Raw genomic sequence first — 6,720 nt, 5'->3', positions numbered from 1 at the left:
TTGTTCTTGTAGGAAACAAAAAAACAAAGGAATTAAAAAACACAAACAAAACCTCACAGTGGCAAAATGAAGTTTTATTTCTCAATATTTCACTCTACCCAATTGGTAGGCATTACTAAGTAGCAGTCTAAGAATCGAAACAAATCGCAACATGGAGTGTGTCACGAGGTGTTTACTCTCACTAGCCTAACACACACGTGATGGCACTGGTAAGCCGCACTACCAGTCAGCCTACACAATCTCACTTGCACACAAGTATTCAGAACGTAGAACACTTAAGCAAAATAAAGGAACACACGCACAAGTTACAGCCAACACGGCCAACCTTGTATTTCACAATAACGATTATAAGGAATTTCTACAAACACCTGGCGTGTAGAACGTCTAAGGGTGATTCTCAATATCTGAGACTCTCTACCCTTTAGTCTCTGCCTAGCCGGTTATTTATAGGCACATTTACGGTTGACAAGAGACCCAACCGCTGGTCTTATCTGAACGTCCACAAAGTCAGGAACCTGCTAAGAACAAGGCTGAGTTGGTTGGTAACCGTCAGTAACTCCCAGCAACTGCCAGCAACGGTCAGCAACTGCCCAACGTTCATCTTTGGCACGCACAGGCAACCGCCGCACAATTCCGGGCACCCCGTTTCCCGCCATCGGCAACGTTCCGCGCCCAACTTGCCTCAACACTTAGCAATCTTAGGCACTGTGGTTCCTAGCACTTAGAACCACCCGAAACATCCCACCAAGCCATAGTCATTCCGTGGCCTTGGCCCCTAGCTCTTGGCCTTGACTTGGCTTAGTCACAGTTATCCCTCTATATATATGTCTTAGAGGAAAACTTACAACCGTTAGTAGAGGCACCTCTTTTTCCCCAACTAACTTAGAGGCATCTGATGCCTCTAAAACTTTCCCCAACTCATACATAGGCTAGGAAAACATCATCAAACACTTGTCCACTCGTTTCCAACAAGCTTCACCTTCGGCCTTCCCACCTAGGCCATGGCTAGCCGAAATTGGCTACGGCCGCGCGCGTTCCGTCTGGACCGCGCCCTAAGGGGCTAACAGAGTGCCACTTATCTTCTTCAACTGACATAATCCCCATGGGGACTCAACATCAACAATTTCAAGACAGCAAAACAAGAAAGAATTTGGCAACTATAATGCGCAAAACTAGTTTACTACCCTACACTATAAATTCCGATCTTGAATAATCAATTTTTCTGTGATGTTCTTGTTTGTTTTTTCATTCAGATTATAGGATTTGTATTAGTCATAAAATCTTAAATTTATAATAAATCAAAAAAACTAGACTTTGGTAATTCAGATTCTGTATGGATTAGTTATTTATGAGAATGTTTTTATATTACACTGCAGCATTGTTTATGAAAATCTTATCATCATAGATTTATTTCAAGGTGTTTTTAAAATTTAATATTTTGTTGAGATATTTTTAAAATTTTTCCCAACCCACCACATATCACCACTCGTTGCCCACCATCACCGCCATTCACCACCACCACCACCACCACATCACCTCCCCTCATTCTCTAGACCTCTTTTCCCATTTGGTTGCAGCAGCCGTGACCTTGAGGGGTCTAGGGGACAGGGAAGGAGAGAGGAGGAAGGGGTGGAGGGCCAATGGCAATGACAATGAAGGAAGGAGGGAGTGGTGGTAGGAGGAAGAAGAAAAAGTAGTAGGATTTTTTTTTTAAGTTGTATTGGAAATTGTATAGATTAGGGTGTTTCTTGTGGTGTTTTTGGAGTGTGATATTATAGCATTGTCTATAAAAATCTACCTATAAAAAACACTTCAATCCAAACAATGCCTCAAATTATTCTTTACAATCACCTCCCATAATCAAATTTTACAAAATTTAATGCAAACGAGAGCACGACCTATGGTAAAACATGAACATGCACTTAATTTTTCCTTTGAACATGCACTTAATTTTTTTCAGACGCAGAGCAATTTTGCTTTGTTTCTTTTTTTGAATAAAATTCTATTGCTCTTCAATTTTTTTTCAACAAAATTCTTTTAATTTTCACCTGACCATCTCAATACGTCCTATAAAGCAGAGCAAATTGCCTAGTTTCTTTTTCTTTTTTTTTAAAATAAAATTCTATTCCAATGAAGCATTTTTCCCTCTTCTTTTTAGTTTGTAAGCGCAAAAGTCGAACTGACCTAGATGACAAGTGACTTTGCACTACTTCTTGCTTGTAAAAGCAAATACCAAAATTATCTAGAAGAACAGGCTAGCCTAATGGACGAACTAACCTACTCATAATCAAGTTGGGCCCAGTAAGAGCCCGTTGAGACATAAATTCCAGGAACAAGCCCCCTAGCGTTTCACCCTTAACCGATAGATGGGATGGACTCATAGGACATATCCACACACACACTCACCTCCTAGCCAACACGGTCACTCAGAGAATATTACCATCTTATTTTACCAAAGGTTGGAAGATTTTGATCCACATTCGTTTCACTACATAAAAAGGGCGTGCTATGTTTGGACAACTCGGGGGCCTCTTTAGCAAATGATACCAAAAAACTACAGCGGTACCTAATGAGAAGCAGAATTATGAAGGTAAGGCCGCATCTAATAAAAAAGATGACAGGCAAGATAATAAGAGAAGTTGAACAACTTCCAGTGTAACCTGCACATGCTCTGAATGTTTAAAATCATGTCACATTTATAATCAAGCACCAGAAAATAGAGTTGATGGCTGAATATCTCAGAACAAGAAGCTATCAACTCCTTAAGTTCAGGTGATCTCCTTTAATGCAAAAAGGTTTCTCGGTACCCTGAGAAAAAACTCCATGCAACTGGTATACAAACAGAAAATTGATTTAATCCTCTTAACTCACTCCAACCTACGCTCTTGCACGTCTTAAATTACCAAGTAGCCGACTTGAAACAAAACAGACTGACTTTTAAAGTGAACCAATTACTGCGAAACACCCAACCACTTTGAGAAGTTCTCGAACTCAGCGTAATCGCTATCAGAGATCATTGTTTTGTACTACGACTTTCCAGCAGCTTTTACAGCAGACGTCTCCTCCTGTCAGAAGTGACAAAGAAGTAAAACGGATGAGGGCTCAATATGCAACATTAGAACTAAATCACACCCAAATTAATCAAGTCAAGAAAGCTGGGGCCACTCATTCTCAAAATAAGTACTAGGCCCCCCTCCAACTATCATGTAAAATCAATCATCCGCAACAGGAAAACAAGAATTATCAACCAGTGACAACACTATACACAATGATTACAAAAAGAAACAAAAAAGTAAGACCCATCTGTTGCTGCAAACCAGATAGGAAATTCCTAATGCTCCATCAGATCAAGTGTTTCAACATCAATTAATAAACCAGAGACCGAACCTGTAAAGTTACTAGGAGTGATCAATCATTACCCAGAACCCATAAAGCCAGTTTAAGCATCCAGAAAAAGCTAGTCAAACAAAACTGCAGTGCCAGACATGTAATGAAACCTTAAGATTATCATTTAGAATGCAACCGAGCATGCTTATTTAGGACAAGCATCTATCAAGAACAACCAAGACTAGACAAGAAAATATCAGAACAAATACCATATGATGTAACACACAACTCTGCACCCGATTTCATATGTATAAAAACAAAAATCAGCAGCTATAATGTAAATGGAAAAACAAGCTCATCCAACAATAGCACAAATACATAAACAATGACCGAAAATCCAACTAAAGTGTGGACTAGACAACCAATAGAAACAAAAGGAAGCACAAAACATACCGGTGCCACCTCATTGTGTTTTGTCTTGAGTTTTTCTGTTTATACTGATGGATTTTGTTAAACAAGAAAAGAAAATTTGTTTGAACAATTATTCTTCAAATTAAATCATTATGTGTCTCGATAATTAATGCTTGTACTGTTATCAATTATCTAAAATAAAATAGGTTGCATGGCAGCAGGAAGTAGCCTTAATTCCTTAATTCTGATAAGTTATGAAGAGATAAGAACAGTTTATAGAGCCAACACGTGCAGATAAATACATCAACTACAGTAGCATCAATATTCCAACAGAATCAAGCATGCATAGAAAGGAGAGGGAATAATAATGATATAAACCATATACCTTCGTCATTGGACTCCTCTTCTTGGCCAGCTTCTCCCTCTTAGCCTCAACACGCTGTTTCTCAGCCAAGAGAGCCATCCTCCTAGCAGTCTTGGCATAAGGATTGAGCTTGAGCAGACAATTCAAATTCTTCAGCGGGTTCTTCTTCATTGGTGCCCTCTTCACCACCTTCTTGATTGGCCTCACCACAGATTGCACCTCGTCAGAGTTGATAATTCTCGCCAAATCACCATTCACCATCTTGGCCCTGGGCAAAACATACCCCTTCTTCTTCAAGGAAGGCTTATCAAATGACCCGTAAATCTCATCCAATTTCTCAAATGCTGATTTCGTCCAAACAATAAACCTCCCAACGTGACCTCCCGGGGCAAGCTTCAACAAATTCAAACGGTCCACGTGGGCCACCTCGATTCCAAGAATGTTGCGGAAGGCCTTCACGAGCTTGGCCCCCTCAGTACCGTACACAACCAGAGGACCTTTCCTGGATATGTAGCGGCGGTTACGCATCTTGCCCTTTCCTGGGCGGATGCTCTGGCTGTCCTTAGCCTTCTCAGCATCAGGGTAAAGCCCCAATTTTCTTGAGAAGACTGATAGCATTGGAGGTTTTCTCCACGGCCTCAGCAGAATCGGAGATCACACAGGGGATTTGCGGGACAGACTCGATACGGTGACCGCGGGCCATGACAAGGGAAGGCACAGCAGAGGCGGCGATGGCAGAAACCACGGCATACCGTTTCTTGTTGACTGGGACCTTGCAGTGCCAACGGCGCTAGATCTTGGTCGGAGCGAACATGCGGCCGCCGCGGCACATGTTGCCATAGGCACCCTGGCCGGCACGGTGAATGCCGCCGCCAGGAACACGAGGGATACCGGAAACAGCGCGACCAGTACCCCAGGACTCGATGGAGGTCTGGTGACCGGCGGACCTAGAGACGGCGTAAGGTTGGCAGGAGTTCTTGGAAATGTCGCGATGAACGTCTTGGAGGATGTCGGGGCGGATTGGGGCTTTCATGACGTCAGAGGGAGGGAGTTGGTCGGGGATAACGGTTACTACCGGGAGCAGCGGTGGAACTGAGGGGTTTGGGAATTGGGAGAGTGCGTTTAGGGTTTTAACATAGTGATATACAACTACGTATATATATCTGCGCTCCAATTAACGATCCAATGTCAGGCCTAATATGCCATCAATTGGGAAAGACCTACTATGCCATTAATTGGGCCAGATCTTGATCAAACTATAAATTCATTCTTTTTTTCTAGATTGTTTAATTATTTTAATATATAAAATCCAATTAAAAACTTTGAAATAGGAGGTCATAACTAATTCTGTCACCAATCAAATTTAAAATCTAAAACTTTTCCATTAACTCTCCATGTTAGGCAAATTAATTGAGTGTTTCATAAATCATTTATATTTCCGGAAAAAAAAAAGTTTCATAAATCATTTATAGTTTACTATTTCATAAATCATTTATAGTTAACTATTCAGACTTTAAACCCTTTTTACTCCTTAATTAAAGAAAATACATTTGTCAAGTCAAATTCTGTGGGATAATTAATTATTCCCATTTTAAAATCATTCACCCTATTATCCTTTTATCACTTTAGCCCTTTTTACTCCTTCAATTTTTATTTGTCAAGTCAAATTCTCAGGAATAGTATGATTAGTCCAATTTTTAAGTCATTCACCCAATTATATCTTCATCACTTTCCTTCTAAATGCAATAATCATTTGTTAAGTCTTCTAATAATATATTAGACTACTTTTGTGCTTTACTAAATCAATTTTCTTGTGGGTTTAAACTTGTTTTGTTATCATTTTTTTTTTGTATTTAGTCAGCTTCGAGCACTTTAGTAAGTTTTTTTTTCTAAAGTGGGTTTAAACTTGTTTTGTTATCATTTTTTATTTAGTCAGCTTCGGACTTTAGTAAGTTAGTTTTAGAGTTGGACTTTGTTTAGTAAGTTTGTTTTTTAAAAAATTTTAAGTTTTTAACATTGAAACTTATACTTTAGCATTAAATATGAGTATGTAAATAATAATTATGACGTTTTATTTGCACTTAGAATAAATTTAATATTACTATTGTGCAGGCATATAGATGATTTTTCATATAGCACATGTACATCAAAAAGTGCATATAAAAGAAAATTTATGTATGAATTCTAAATCAATAAAGGTAAAATTAGATGGTTGTTTTTGGCAGCATCTTAGCAATATTTCCATGAAAATTTAGTATTTCACCAAACTTACACCCAAATTTTTAAACTTTTCTCGATTAGCAATCTAGCTTTTTATTTGACTAAAAACACTTGAAAAATGAAGCAACGAATCCTAAATAATTAAAGGGATGGAAAATATAGGATCATAGGATTAAGGATGGTAGAACTTGAGGAAGAGCTATCAAATTGAGATGATTCATGTGGGTTTAAGCAAGTTATAATTGGATTAACCTATATATAACTACTTAAGTTATAATTGATCTAACCTATATATAACTACTTAGTTAATAATTCAAAATGGATGAGTCATAAATGAATATAGTTTTAGATGGGTTTGGGTTATTCATGCTCATTCACGGTCCATTATTAAACTTTAT

At 38.7% G+C, this 6,720-nt stretch overlaps 1 pseudogene; it reads right to left on the bottom strand.

Moving 5' to 3' along the window:
- Positions 1-2,951: 2,951 nt before the first annotated feature.
- On the bottom strand, positions 2,952-4,987 carry LOC113778143 (annotated as a pseudogene).
- Between the last annotated feature and the right edge of the window lie 1,733 nt (positions 4,988-6,720).

The sequence above is a fragment of the Coffea eugenioides genome, chromosome 7 (genome assembly GCF_003713205.1).
Source record: "Coffea eugenioides isolate CCC68of chromosome 7, Ceug_1.0, whole genome shotgun sequence".
NCBI classification, from domain to species: Eukaryota; Viridiplantae; Streptophyta; class Magnoliopsida; order Gentianales; family Rubiaceae; genus Coffea; species Coffea eugenioides.
This window is presented reverse-complemented; position numbering and strand designations above follow the sequence as displayed.